This window comes from Dermochelys coriacea, chromosome 10 (genome assembly GCF_009764565.3).
Source record: "Dermochelys coriacea isolate rDerCor1 chromosome 10, rDerCor1.pri.v4, whole genome shotgun sequence".
In the NCBI taxonomy this organism is placed as follows: Eukaryota; Metazoa; Chordata; order Testudines; family Dermochelyidae; genus Dermochelys; species Dermochelys coriacea.
The window spans coordinates 36,764,593-36,778,574 of record NC_050077.1 but is presented as its reverse complement, the minus strand read 5'-3'; the positions used below and the strand labels follow the sequence as shown (position 1 = coordinate 36,778,574).

Sequence of the window (13,982 nt, the reverse complement as noted above, 5' to 3'; positions counted from 1 at the left end):
GCATCCGATGAAGTGAGCTGTAGCTCACGAAAGCTTATGCGCTAATAAATTTGTTAGTCTCTAAGGTGCCACAAGTACTCCTTTTCTTTTTGCGAATACAGACTAACACGGCTGCTACTCTGAAACCTTTAGATTTCTAGAAAGTGTTGAGAATCAGGAAAATCAGTCCCCTTAGAGGTCTTACATTGGGCACCCAGAATTACAAGCCACTGCTAATGATTCACAAAAAGAAATGAACCCCAGCTCTCTCTCCCAGAACTGGGCTCACTGCAGGGCAGAAGCAGCTGAAACTTACTCTCAGCCACTAAAGCAAACAGATCTGCTGACTACACACAGGAAGGAGAGTTAGGAGAGGCTACCCCAACACTCTTCTTTCAAAGAGGAGCCATGCTTTCAGACTGGACTTTCAGGAAATCAAGCGTGTACCTCCTGGAAGTTCCAGTGAGCACGGTGGATGAACACATCGCAGCATTTCTCCACTAGGTGATCCCTAAGACTCAAGATAAATACAGAGGAGGATTCAATGGCGGGGGTGGGGGAGGATAATAATGGACAAAAAGCTACTCCTCACATATGCAGCATCTGACCTTCAATGAAGCTGAGGAGGAGTCTCCCTGCCTCCCCGTTATAAAGGAGAGCTGTTGTCCCGTCAACTGAACATAGGAGCCGGGTGTCAAAAGATTTGCATTTGATTGCCAGCTTTGCCAGGGACGCCCTGCATGACCTTGGCCACGTCCCTGCCCCTCTCTATGCCTTAGCAGTGACTCATGAGTAAAATGAGGATGTCGATGTCATACCATCTTTGTAAATCTCTTCGAGATAAGTGCAAAGCTGCCATACTTCTCTCCAGTCCTAACACCATCAGTCTGGTGAAAAGAAGACACCCTATCAACCCTAAAAATTCCTGGAATTCAATGTTGAGGCAACCCTATTATATCCAGTGAAACAGAGAATAAGATACAAACAAAATCTGGATCATACTGACACCTGCAGCTGCCATGGAAGCCAATGGATATAAGTAAAAATCAGGCCCAAAAGCTCTCTCTTTCAGGATGTCAAACAAGTACAGGTTTTGCTGGGAAAAGGCATAGATTGATACAAACCAGGAGCTGCTTCACTCAGATACTGGACCAGTCAACAGCTCATGTTAAAGTGCTATTACTTGTCAGCAATAACTAATTCAATAGAGTGTGTTTTCTGTGATATGGCACTGCCTCTTTCTGATGAAAATGGAGTTGCACTGCAGATGTCAGAAGCAAATTAACTACCGTTGACTCAGTTTGGATCACATCTTCAGAGATCGTTCACCTTCACCGTACCAATGGAAAATAAAAGACACAGATAGAAGGAAACAGACCCGCTGAAAGAATGCATTTGGCAGAGCTTTGATTATTTGCAGACTGTGCACTTTTGTACAGCAAAATCATCCCAGCAGCTACATAAACCAGGAAATTTTGATATATGGACTGCGTCCATGAGTGTTAGAGCTGGGATCTGTAAATTCATTCCACTCAGATCAAAGGTGCTTGTGGGGTTGACTCTGGACTCCTGAAGTGTGGTCCATAACTACCCTTTCACCATAGCAGGCTGATGGCAAAGCTATCTACATATTTTGTTCTTGTTTTGTTTTTTATATTGTCTGTGAATTCAAACAGCAAGCAATTTCTATTCATTTGCAGCCTTCTGTGCCAGTCAGGGTGCCTGGAATTAGTTTCTGAAGCCACCTTCAGAACAAGATGTGAGGGTGGAAGAGCAACATTATCTATTGTTGGGAGGCAATCCAAGCCACACACCCCTCCTTGCCTCCTGAATTTCTGGGCTGCCTGTTTCAGAGCCATCCTGCAGTGCCTGTCTCTCTCAAGCCTTTGATTTGGTATTTTTTCCACTTTGTAAGACTGTGAAGTTTCAGTACCATGTGCTGAAGCCACCACAGGGCACAATTTAAAGTGGACTTGCATCAGGGCAGGAGATTAAAGCTCAGACTCACTGCCGCTTTGATCAAGGATATGGAGTCCTGAGATTTCTGAACTCCAAGGTTAGCCAAAGCTCTGATGGGAAGAGTTGAAAAGGATGGGAAAAGGCAGATCTGCAAACTCCCAGCTAAGGTGTCTTGGCACAGAGATGCCAGCTCTTGTAATTCACGCAGGAGAGTCAAGCAACCTTTGCTTGCTTTGCACTGAGGGCTAGGTTCTCTCAGAATTGTAACCACCAGCCAGCTGGCCCTATCACCTCCAGAGTTTCAGGTTATGAATCTGTGAAGCTTCCCTTCAACAGCTGGACTGTTGAACTTTTCAACTTTTCTCAGGCCCAGCTTAGAGGACAACCCTTGACATAGCTAGTGGAAGCATGAGGTTATAACCTTTCCCCCACAATTCTAATTGTTTTCCATTTACACGCCCCTTTAAAATCATCTGCAGTGGGTCCCTAAAGTGAGATACGTCGTGTGAGTAAACCTAGCCTGTCATTAATGAGTGTGTTTACCATTTAACCCCAGGATTTTGCTAAAAGCCAGCATTACAAACTGTACCAACAAGACTCCCATCTGCTATGGGCTGGATATGGGAAGCATCAGGTGTCTCGTAACCCTATATAAAAGCTGTTATCAGTCTCTATGGATCAGGGTGATAGATGGTGACAGAATTTAGCTGTAGAATGCACCAAACTGCATAATCTTTAGTGTGTTAATTAAAAATTGCTGCTGCAGTTTTCTCAGCACCGTTTCCAACACAACAGCTTCAGGGAAGGAGAGGGTGGTAAAGAAAAAGCCAATCTGCCACTAATCTGCCACTGCAGCGCTAACTAGGGAATATAGCATCACTTTTGACAAATAGATCTAAGGCACTGGAGTCAAGGAACATGTTCCCCTCTGCACTCATAAGGGGATCCATGAATTTGCAGCCAGAGAAATGGGTAATTCCTGACAGAAGCAATGACAGCTGCCTGCACACAACAGATCAGGTTTAAAGGAATAAAAAATACTCCAGAAATTATAGCATATCAGCATGTGTCTAACCAGAAGGAACAATTAAGAAACACTCAGCTCTGCACATTGATCAACACGTCACAATCTCTGAAAGTCCACTAGCAGCCAGTAGGGAAGACAACCAGATACCCTCCAACACCGAAAGGAGAGATATAGGTACACTGCATGGCCCCACTCCTGTAATCTGATCACTGCAGACAGACCCCAGAGTTTGTACAGAGCCCCACTGACTTCAACAGGACTTAATGCGGACACAAGGGTCTGCCTCAGTGAATCAAACTGCAGGATTAGAGCCCCACTGAGCTAAGAAAGTCAGCACTCCAGCAATGCCTGGCAGTAGCCGGGGCACATAAGAAAGATACTTCTTGGAGATCAGAAAGGGTAGGACAAAGTGAGAACTGCCAAAAGTCAAGGTGACTTAGGTCTTGCAAAAGAAATTAAAACAAAGAGTAAAAGGCTCTTTTAACCATGTAAGTAAAATAAGAACAAGAAGAGAAGAAGTGGGGCTGCAATGCAGTGAAGATATAGTCAAGATTAAGGATAATCTAGGTAATGGCCCATAAACTAAATGAATACTTTGCATTAGTTTTCAGTATGGATAATAACATGGAACATGGGGAAAAAGAAGGATGGCTAATGGGAACGAGTGTATAGAAATGAATATCACCACATCTTAGTTGGAAGCAAAACTCCAAGAGCTGAGTACACTTAAATCAGGGAGACTAGATAACCTCCATCCCAGAATACTGAAGAACTGGCACATGAGATTGCAAGTCCAGTCACAAAGATTTTTAATAAATCTATCAAATATATAGTACCTATATATGTGAAAGGGGAAAAAAGTGAAAAGTGATCCAGGCAACTACAGATCTCTTACTCAGACCTCAATAGCAAGTACAGCTTTAGAACAATTTTGAAGAAAGAAATAATTAAAGACATGGGGTAAACAGAAAATGGGATAAAATGCAACATGGGTTTGCCAAAGGTAGATCATGCCAGGCCAACCTAATATCTTTCTTTCATAGGGTGACAGAAATGCAGTGGATCTAATCTATCTGGACTTCAGTAAACCATTTGACATGGGGAAGTTATTGGTTAAACCGGAGAAGAGAGGGGATTGTAAAGTGAGCAAGCAACTAGCTAAAGGGGAGACAACAGGTCATACTGAAGGGAGAACTTTCAGGCTGGAGGGCAGTTACTAGTGAAGTTCCTCAAGGATGTGTCTTGAGAGCAATTTTATTTAATGTTTTCATTCATAACCTTGGTGCAAAAAGTAGGAGTGTGCTAATGAAATTTGCTGATGACACGAAGTTTTGAGGCATTGTTAACACAGAGAATATCATAAAGAAAGATGTGGATGATCTTGAGGACTAGAGTCATAGACATGGAATGAAATTTAACAGTACAAAGTGCAATGTCATGCACTTATGGACTAACAACCAGAATTTCCGCTATACGCTGTGGGTTCATCAGCTGGAAACAACAGAAGAGGAGAAAGACCTAGAGTATTTTTACCCTGTGATTGAGAGAGCCACCAACATGATGCAGCCTTGAAAGAGGCAAATGCAATCTTGGGATGTCTCAAGCAAGGTATTTCCAATAGAGACAGGGAAATATTAATGCCATTTTACAAGGCACAGGTAAGATCTCACCTGCAACTGTGTAGAACTCTGGTCACCATATTCATGAAAGATGAATTCAAACTGGAACATGTGCAGAGGAGAGCTACTAGCATGAGGAGGGGAATGGAGAGCCTGTCTTACCAAAGGACACTAAGAGTTTGCCTAGCAAAATGAAGGCTGAGAGGGGTTACAATTACTGTCTATAAATAACTCACAGGGAAAACACCAGGGAAGGGAAAGAGCTATTTAAGCTAAAGCAAGGTTTCTTAACCCGTGGGTTATGAGGCAAAATTGGGTTGCCAGAATGTGTCAAAGGGTCACATGGGAGGCCCCAGGGGAAAAGGGTCTCAGGTCCTGCCCACCAGGGGGTGAGAGACCATTGTAGGGGTTGCAGAGCCTCGGCTGCATTCATCCCTGCAGCCTTGAAAAAGGCAAATGCAATCCTAGGAGGGGAGACTCTCAGCTGCAGTGTAGACATGCCCTCAGAAACCCCACTGCTACCACCTGGCTACTGACAAGGAGAAACCCTGCCTATGACTTTTATTTGAACAAATCATTTCACAAACCAATCTATTATTTTCCAAAGCAGAGAGAAGAGTGGCTGGCAACATTTATATTCACCGCGTGCCTCCCAGTTTGGTCCCTTCAATTTCTTAACTGCAGCCTTTTGGTTTTCTTTTATATCCAGTTCTGTAATCCAGGGGGGCAGACAATGCAGGAAAAGGCATAATATCATTATACTTCACAGCCCTGGTGAGTAAATTTAGCTCCTATACTTCCTCTAGAACCAGTCAGGTAGCAGCACGCTCCCTCATCACTAAGCATCCCTGGGTCAGAGGAGAGGAACTGGGATTTCCAAAACATGCACACGCTCTACTAAAGGAGAACAGGTCTCAGGGACAATAAGCCATCCCCAAAAGTCCCACAGCAGATATTCTCCCTCTGATCTGTCCATTTTGCTTATGTTTTTATAAGCTCATACATCTTCTCCCTATGGAATGATCCATTTTCAAAAACAAAAATCACTAAAATGGTTATCAGTCTAAATAAGAGGCAAATCAGAAAAGAAAGATGACTTTTGGAGAAGAATTGGCAATAAGAGGGTGTTGGGGCCCTGGAGGGTAAGAATGATATTCAAGCATAAAAACCTACAGGAGGTGAGAATCAAGTTAAAGGAAGTGGAGAAGTGCCTAGTCATCTCCCTGAAGCCTTGTATTACCCAATTGTCTCTACAGGTAGAGTCCACATTTCATGGCAAAACCAGCAAGAACCAGCAAGAAGCTCTTGACAGCTGAGGAAATCCCCTGAGCCAAAATAATAAGAGCTGCTGCCCTGGCAGCGTGTTCTCAGGCCACAAAAGCCATGACAGGGTGGGACTGGCCAGCCAACATGTGCAGCAGCCCAAGTTATTTGTCAAACATAAAAATCCACCAACATGTGGTAGCCAAATGTCTCAGCCAGGAGGGGGAGGGTGGGAGATGGAGGGGTCAGCTGAGCAGGCTTCTTTGCTCACCCAGACAAAGCATGAGCCAGTGAGCTGTAGGCACATCCCCCAACTTGTACTCCCCAGAGCCAAAAGCTGAATTCTGTCCCCATGGCTCACAAGACAGGAAGTAACTATAGTTGTGATCAAGCTAGTCAAGGAATAGGGCCTCTGCCTGAAAGACGAGCTGTTCCACTTCAGGAGTCACGCCCAACTTGGGGAGAGAGGAGGCAGAGACTAGCGTGGAGTGAGGGTAGGGTTGTTGCAGAGACACTCACTGCTGAGAGTAGGGGAGTATGTACCAGGGCTGCCCAGTCAGTTCTGGAGTGAGAGAGGCAGTTCTCCGAGCCATGTGGACATCTCCAGCCAGAGAGGTGCTGGTTCTCGTCACCGCCTGTGTTGGGGGCCAGGAACAAAAATCCTGCTGCAAAGCAGAGAGCTCGTTCCTCCCTCTCGCATTACAGGAATTCGTCTCGAGAACCTGCTCTTTTCACTCATTACTGTTCAGGTTAGGAGAGTGCAGCAGCACCCTCTTGTGTTCAAAGCTGTGTCCTCATACAAACACCAATGTCAGGAACAAGGGCTAGCTAGGGTACACACATAAACACACACTCTCCCTCTCCCCCAGTGAGGCTTGCATCCTGGACAGAATGCACAGCCAATTGGCGTTTTAACTGTTTAATTTTCTTTTTATGGTGGACACACTGCCGTTGAGGAGTATTCTGGGTACGAATGGTCAAATCTTTGATGAGTCCCTGAAGGACTGGTACTTGCTTAGCCAGTGTTTGCAGGTGGGTGCGTTTCACCTTTTCTGCCTGGAAGTTTTGTTTTAAGGCCTGCAACTTATTCTGGGCATAGGCTTGGGTTGCTGCCTGGTTAGTAATTTGCACTTTTAGTTGCTCCATTTTTACAAGCTGTTTACACATCTCTTCCCAGTTTTCCCCCCTCCTCTCTATTCCCCCTCTGTGATTTAGCACCCCCTGCCATTCCATCTGCCCCCATCTCCCGCTACATCCCACTCGCATTCAGCAAGCTGTGCACACTGAGCGAGGCTGTACCACAACATCTGCTGCACAGCTCTGTCCATCCTCACGGCCGCTGATCCTACCTCGAGCAACAGAGGGAGAAAATGAGGAGTGGTATTTGAGTCAGCCCCCTCCACCTCCACTGACTATTAGAAATAAGCCATCAGCAGGAGGGAGTGGCACCTAAGATTTGCCATCTCTGGATAAAAGCAGTTAGCTGAAATATCCACGTCGCCAGCACCTAAAAGGGTTATGGAGCTCTGGTGATGATTCAGGGCCTTTCTACAGGATGGCTACAGAATATCTATTCCATAGACACTCAGACACTACAGTCAGGAGCCTAGTATAAGAACCTGAATGGAAGAGAATCCTCTGCTAAGAGTTCCTGTCAACTCCATGCTTCTACCTCTGGAAGGTGTTCCTTCCTTTTGTCCACACATCGGCCTTTTTCCCCCAGCATGCTAGATGCTGTGCATAGGAAGGAGCACCTGGCTCATGCCCACACTGAAGAGGCGACCCCTTGACTGACCACCATTGTCATCAATACCTAGCCCAGCACGGAAGGGGATGTAATTAGGTAGAAGCATGTGCTTGGTAGTAACAGACACAGCAGGCCACACGGTGCATATATTTTAATTCTTGTCTTCTGGTCAGGAATTCTCTGAATACTTGCCTTTGGAAAGAATCTCATTGTTTCATTAAACTCTTCCTCTGGGCTGAACCAAAGTGTGCCCCACTCCCTCAACAACACGACTACAATATCTCCCTTACCCTTCAAACAGGGCTTGCATCAACCCAGGAAACCAGTCCTCCCAGGCAGGACTCTGGGGAGATGCTGAGGCACTACAACGACGAGTGCCTAGTGGGCCTGATTCCTCCATCGCAGGACACAATCCATCCATTTCCAGTGATTTCCATGGAGCTATTCATCGCGAAGCAGAACAGGGCTCTACATATAAGGGGGTGACGAGGGGACAGAGGGAGATTGAGTCCCTGTGAGAAGCCACCTAGTTAGCTTTTAAAATCCAAATGTCACCCCCAAACAGAAATGAAGCCAGACTGCAGAACAATAAAACCCTTGAGGTGTGACTCTACCACTGCACTTTGCTGAATAAAACCTGGCAGATCTACTCATGCATACGTATCAGTTTTTCTCCATCATCTAAATGCAGAGGGATGCCCCCTTCATTCACTTGGCAGAGGCCTGCCTTTCTGGGGCAGAGTGACTCCAGGTGGTCCAGGCTTGTCTGCAAGTTCAGAGCCACGTACAATTAAAGATCAATGTGCTGGACTGTAGTACCTCCTGGCTAGATTGACTGCACTTATTCCCCTGGATGAATATTTAAAGGATGCACATACACAGAGACATGCGAGCAAGAGAATCACCACAATGGCTTTTGCCATGGGATTATCACAGTCCCAAACTTTGCTCTAACTAGGACAGCTCTTAGGCGACTCAAACAGCACAGGAGACTGAATATTTGAAAGTCAGGAGCAGCTCATGACTGCAAATCCAGAGAGGTTACAGAAATAGCTCATTTGGCCGGTGGACAGCAAACATGCACTGCTGATCTGCGTGAACAAGACAGGAATTGAAGCACAACAATCCGTATATTGACAGGCTCCCCACCCCAGCCCATCCGCAGCTCTCCTGATGACCAGGTAAGAGACAACAGCAATATTAGCACATCCCAGCCTTGCCAACACAGACAAACCAGTTTTATGTATTTAAAAGGAAAATTAGATCATTCACGGGGCTGGAATTTGTACTCTGGGGCTCCCCTACTCACCTTCACTATGAGGTCACATGACCAGACATGACCCAAAACAATGGGGACCAACATTCATATTTGGATTGTAAGCCAAAATGGACTGCTACCACCTCTCCCTTTGGGCTCGCTAATCATAGACCTTATCAGACTTATTAACTAACCATCATGAGCACGTGACATGATTACAAAAGCCTGTATGTTTTTTAAAAGCATATATATTTTTAATTACATACACATGCTTTATGTGTACATATGTACATGCTTATTACACACACAAAGCCAGATATGTGGAGCTGACATCTGTATGATAAATTAACTTATCATGTGCCTATGACTGCCTCAACTGGTTTTTACACCAGTCCATTTCTCCAAGGACATATTCTAACATTCCAGGATGGGCAAGATTCAGTCAAAAGCTACTGACAGCTTTTGTTGACAGGAAAGGACATACTTTAAATTCAATATTTCATGTTTCCACAGAGCTAGCAAAAGGAGCTTTGTACCACTAGAGAGGGGAGTTTCCCAGGATTCCCAGTTCTCCCCAGAACCCTACACTTGCTTCCAGTCCTGGAGGAGCCTGAGATAATAGACTTTAGTTATGACAGGGCAGGAGCAGGAAGCCAAGGGCTAGAAGTGGGGGCCCCTGAAAATTGACAGCCCAAGATTCAGGTCCCAGGGGGGAACCAGGTCCCAGATATGCAGGTAATCGCACTCCAGAACTTTGAGGAACCATGCCATCAACAGATGGACAAAGACAGCTCTGCATTGGAACAGAGAGTGGAATGCCGAAATGGCCACCAGGTGTACCTTGACCAAAGATAGTGACAGGCCTTGGAACTTAATATGCAGCAAATAGTCCAGGATGCCTTGCAGTGGGGCCTCTTCTGCATGAATATGATGATCCGAGGCCCAACGCATGAACCGCTTCCACTTCGCCACGTAGGTGGCCCTGGTGGAGGGTTTCTTGCTACCCAGCAGAACCTGCTGGACACCAGTGGAACACCGCCATTCGTCCCCACTCTGCCACGCAGTAGCCAGGCTGTCAAATGCAGCGCCACCAGGTTCAGATGCAGCAGAGGTGGCTGCCAGTCAAAGAGGCAGCTGCAGTGGGGTGGCTGCCAAAAGGCTCAGCAGCGTGTCAAACCACTGTTGACAAGGCCATGCTGGGGCTATGAGTATGATTGTTGCTTTGTCTTGCTTAACCTTGAGCAGGACCCTGTGAATTAATGGAATCAATGGGAAGGCACAAATCAGCGCATCCGAGAGGGAGCCCTTGTCCCTGCCCTGAGAGAACACAATGTGTGGCACTTTCTGTTCTGCCAGGATGCAAACAGGTCTACCTGGGGAGTCCCCCACCTGCAGAAGATTAGGCTGACCAGTTCCGGATGGAGCAACCATTCATGGCGAGACAAGAGGGTCCTGCTGAGGTGATCTGCGAGGATATTCTTGGTTCCAGGCAGGTGGGTGGCTACCAGATGAACAGCATGCTGCACACAGAAGTCCCAGAGGCTGAGCGTTTCTCGACAAAGGGCTGAAGACCTGGTACCACCCTGCCTGTTGATGTAATACATCATAGCGGTATTGTCTGTGAGGACTTGCACTACCTTAAGTTTCAGGTGCAGCAAAAAGACCTGGCAGGCCAGGCGAACTGCTTAGAGCTTGCTGATATTGATATGAAGGGCGAGATCATTAAGGAGCTAGTGGCCCTGGGTGTTGAACTCACCCAGATGGAGACCAGGGTCTGAGACGGAGATGGGATCGTGAAGGGGACTCCCTGCAGCACCAACCTGGGATCCCGCCACCAATCCAGAGACAGGAAGATGTGTTTCAGCACTGTGACCACTTGGTCCAGGGGGTGCCTGCTGGGGGTGTAGACCAAGGCTAGCCACACTTGCAGAGGCTGCAGATGAAGATGGGCATAGCTGAAGTATGTGCACACGGCCATTTGGCCCATCAGTCACAAGCACATGTGGGCCGTCGTGAGCGAGTGGCTCTTTATGTGGAAGATTAAACTCAACATGGCCTGAAAACACGCTTCCAGAAGGAAGACCCTGACCCACATGGAGTCGAGGACCGCTCCGATTAACCGTATGCATTGGACTGGCATTAACATGAACTTTTCTTTGTTTATTAACAGGCCCAGGTCGCTGCAGGTGGACCCCACCAAATCGAGGCTCCTGTGCACCTGCCCCAGAGACCTGTCCTTGATAAGCCAGTCGTTGAGATTCAGGAAGATCTGGACTCCTTGACGTTTCAGGTAAGCCGCTACCAGCACCACTCATTTTGTGAAAACCGTGGGGGCTGAAGACTCGTAACAGCAAGTTGGGCCAATGCAGAGACCAAGAACATGGTGACCCAGGGCTCTGTCTTGGCTCTGGAGACCAGTGGCACTCATTCGTCTTGTGCGATGCCTTGCGATGGGCTTGCCATCTTGGGGAGCCATAGCCCTGCATGGTGCCATCTGCAGCAGGGGTGCTCTCTGCTCTCCTGGTGCCGGGAGCTGGGAGAGTGTCAACTGTGCCGTCGGATTGGGTCCTTTACTGCTCCCCAGAGTCGGTGGTGGGTCCTTTCAGGGGGAGGAACTCCCCAAGCCTGAGCCCTTCTGCAGGTCCAGAGTGGGCATAAGGCCTGCACAGGGTCCTTTTCCTGGAACCCCCTAGTCAGGCTTGCTCGGTGCCATCTTCTTAGGTTTCTTCTTCGGCACCAGCAACGAGGATCGGTGCCGGGAGGAAACTGGTGCCAAAAGTGCACTCTGCATTGAAGTAGAAGAGCTAGGTACCGCTAGGTGCCACATCGTGCCGCTCACAGACATCCTGAGACATATGTCACGCTCCCTCTGACTCCGAGGATGAAAGTTTTTACAGACGCGACAACGCTCTTTTATGTGGGATTCCCTGAGACAGCTCAGAAAACTATCATGTGGGTCACTAACAGGCATAGGCCTGTTATGTGGAGCACAGCTTCAAACCTGCGGACCCGGGCATGCCCCGCTTGGGGCAACGTCCCACTGAGACACTATCTAACAAACACTTAACAGCTACTTAACTAACAAACAAGGGTTAAACTATTTACCGCTAGAAGCTCATGGGTGAGATAGAAGAAAAACCGCTGGCCACTTGCAAAGCAAGGGAAAAAGGCACTCCAATTGACCATGGGTGGTAAGAAGGAACTGAGAGGGCGTAGGGCTGGCAGCACCCCAAACAGCACCACAGCCAGCCCTACAGATGCCGCTAAGGCAAAAGTCTCTGACCTCCGCACATGTGGGCGCGCACACACCTAAAATGGAATCAAAACGAACAAGCACTTAAAGAAGAACAACTTTATCTGCAAAGAGCCAATTCATAGAATCACAGAATATCAGGGTTGGAAGGGACCTCAGGAGGTCATCTAATCCAGCCCCCCTGCTCAAAGCAGGACCAATCCCCAACTAAATCATCCCAGCCAGGGCTTTGTCAAGCCTGACCTTGAAAACCTCTAAGGAAGGAGATTCCACCACCTCTCTAGGTAACCCATTCAGTGTTTTACCACCCTCCTAGTGAAAAAGTTTTTCCTAATATCCAACCTAAACCTCCCCCACTACAACTTGAAACCATTACTCCTCGTTCTGTCATCTGCTACCTCTGACAACAATCTAGATCCATCCTCTTTAAAACCCCCTTTCAGGTAGTTGAAAGCAGCTATCAAATCCCCCCTCATTCTTCTCTTCCGCAGACTAAATAATCCCAGTTCCGTCAGCCTCTCCTCATAAATCATGTGTTCCAGCCTCCTAATCATTTTTGTTGCCCTCCGCTGGACTCTTTCCAATTTTTCCACATCCTTCTTGTAGTGTGGGGCCCAAAACTAGACACAGTACTCCAGATGAGGCCTCACCAATGCCCAATAGAGGGGAATGATCACGTCCCTCGATCTACTGGCAATGCTCCTACTTATACAGCCCAAAATGCCGTTAACCTTCTTGGCAACAAGGACACACTGTTGACTCATATCCAGCTTCTCATCCACTGTAACCCCTAGGTGTTTTTCTGCAGAACTGCTGCCTAGCCACTTGGTCCCTAGTTTGTAGCAGTGCATGGGATTCTTCCGTCCTAAGTGCAGGACTCTGCACTTGTCCTTGTTGAACCTCATCAGATTTCCTTTGGCTCAATCCTCTAATTTGTGTAGGTCCCACTGTACCCTATCCCTATCTTCCAGTGTATCTACCACTCCTCCTAGTTTAGTGTCATCTGCAAACTTGCTCGCCATCCTCAGATCATTAATGAAGATATTGAACTAAACCGGCCCAAGGACTAACCCTTGGGGCATGCCGCTTGATACCAGCTTCCAACTAGACATGGAGCCATTGGGCTCCATTGAGCCTGATGATCTAGCCAGCTTTCTATCCACCTTATAGTCCAGTCAGCCAGCCCATACTTCTTTAACTTGCTGGCAAGAATACTGTGGGAGACTGTATCAAAAGCTTTGCTAAAGTCCAGGAATAACACATCCACTGCTTTCCTCTCATCCACAGAGCCAGTTAACTCGTCATAGAAGGCAATTAGATTAGTCAGGCATGACTTGCCCTTGGTGAATCCATGCTGACTGTTCCTGATCATTTTCCTCTCCTCTAAGTGCTTCACAATTGATTCCTTGAGGACCTTCTCCATGATTTTTCCAGGGACTGAGGTGAAACTGACTGACCTGTAGTTCCCCAGATCCTCCTTCTTCCCTTTTTTAAAGATGGGCACTACATTAACCTTTTTCCAGTCATCTGGGACCTCCCCCGATCACCATGAGTTTTCAAAAAGAATGGCCAATGGCTCTGCAATCACATCAGCCAACTCCTTTAGCACACTCGGATGCAGCACATCCGGCCCCATGGCCTTGTGTTCATCCAGCTTTTCAAAATAGTCCTGAACCACTTCTTTCTCCATAGAGGGCTGGTCACCTCCTCCCCATACTGTGCTTCCCAGTACAGTAGTCTGGGAGCTGACCTTGTTCGTGAAGACAGAGGCAAAAAAAGCATTGAGTCCATTAGCTTTTTCCACAACCTCTGTCACTAGGTTGCCTCCCTCATTCAGTAAGAGGCCCACACTTTCCTTGACCTTCTTCTTGTTGCTA

General features: G+C 47.1%; 1 protein-coding gene across 1 annotated transcript in view; it reads right to left on the bottom strand.

The window, feature by feature from the left end:
* The window catches only part of LOC119862993 (ankyrin repeat and fibronectin type-III domain-containing protein 1-like), a 617,559-nt gene that overhangs the window by 487,428 nt on the left and 116,149 nt on the right, over positions 1–13,982 (bottom strand). The window lies entirely within an intron of this gene.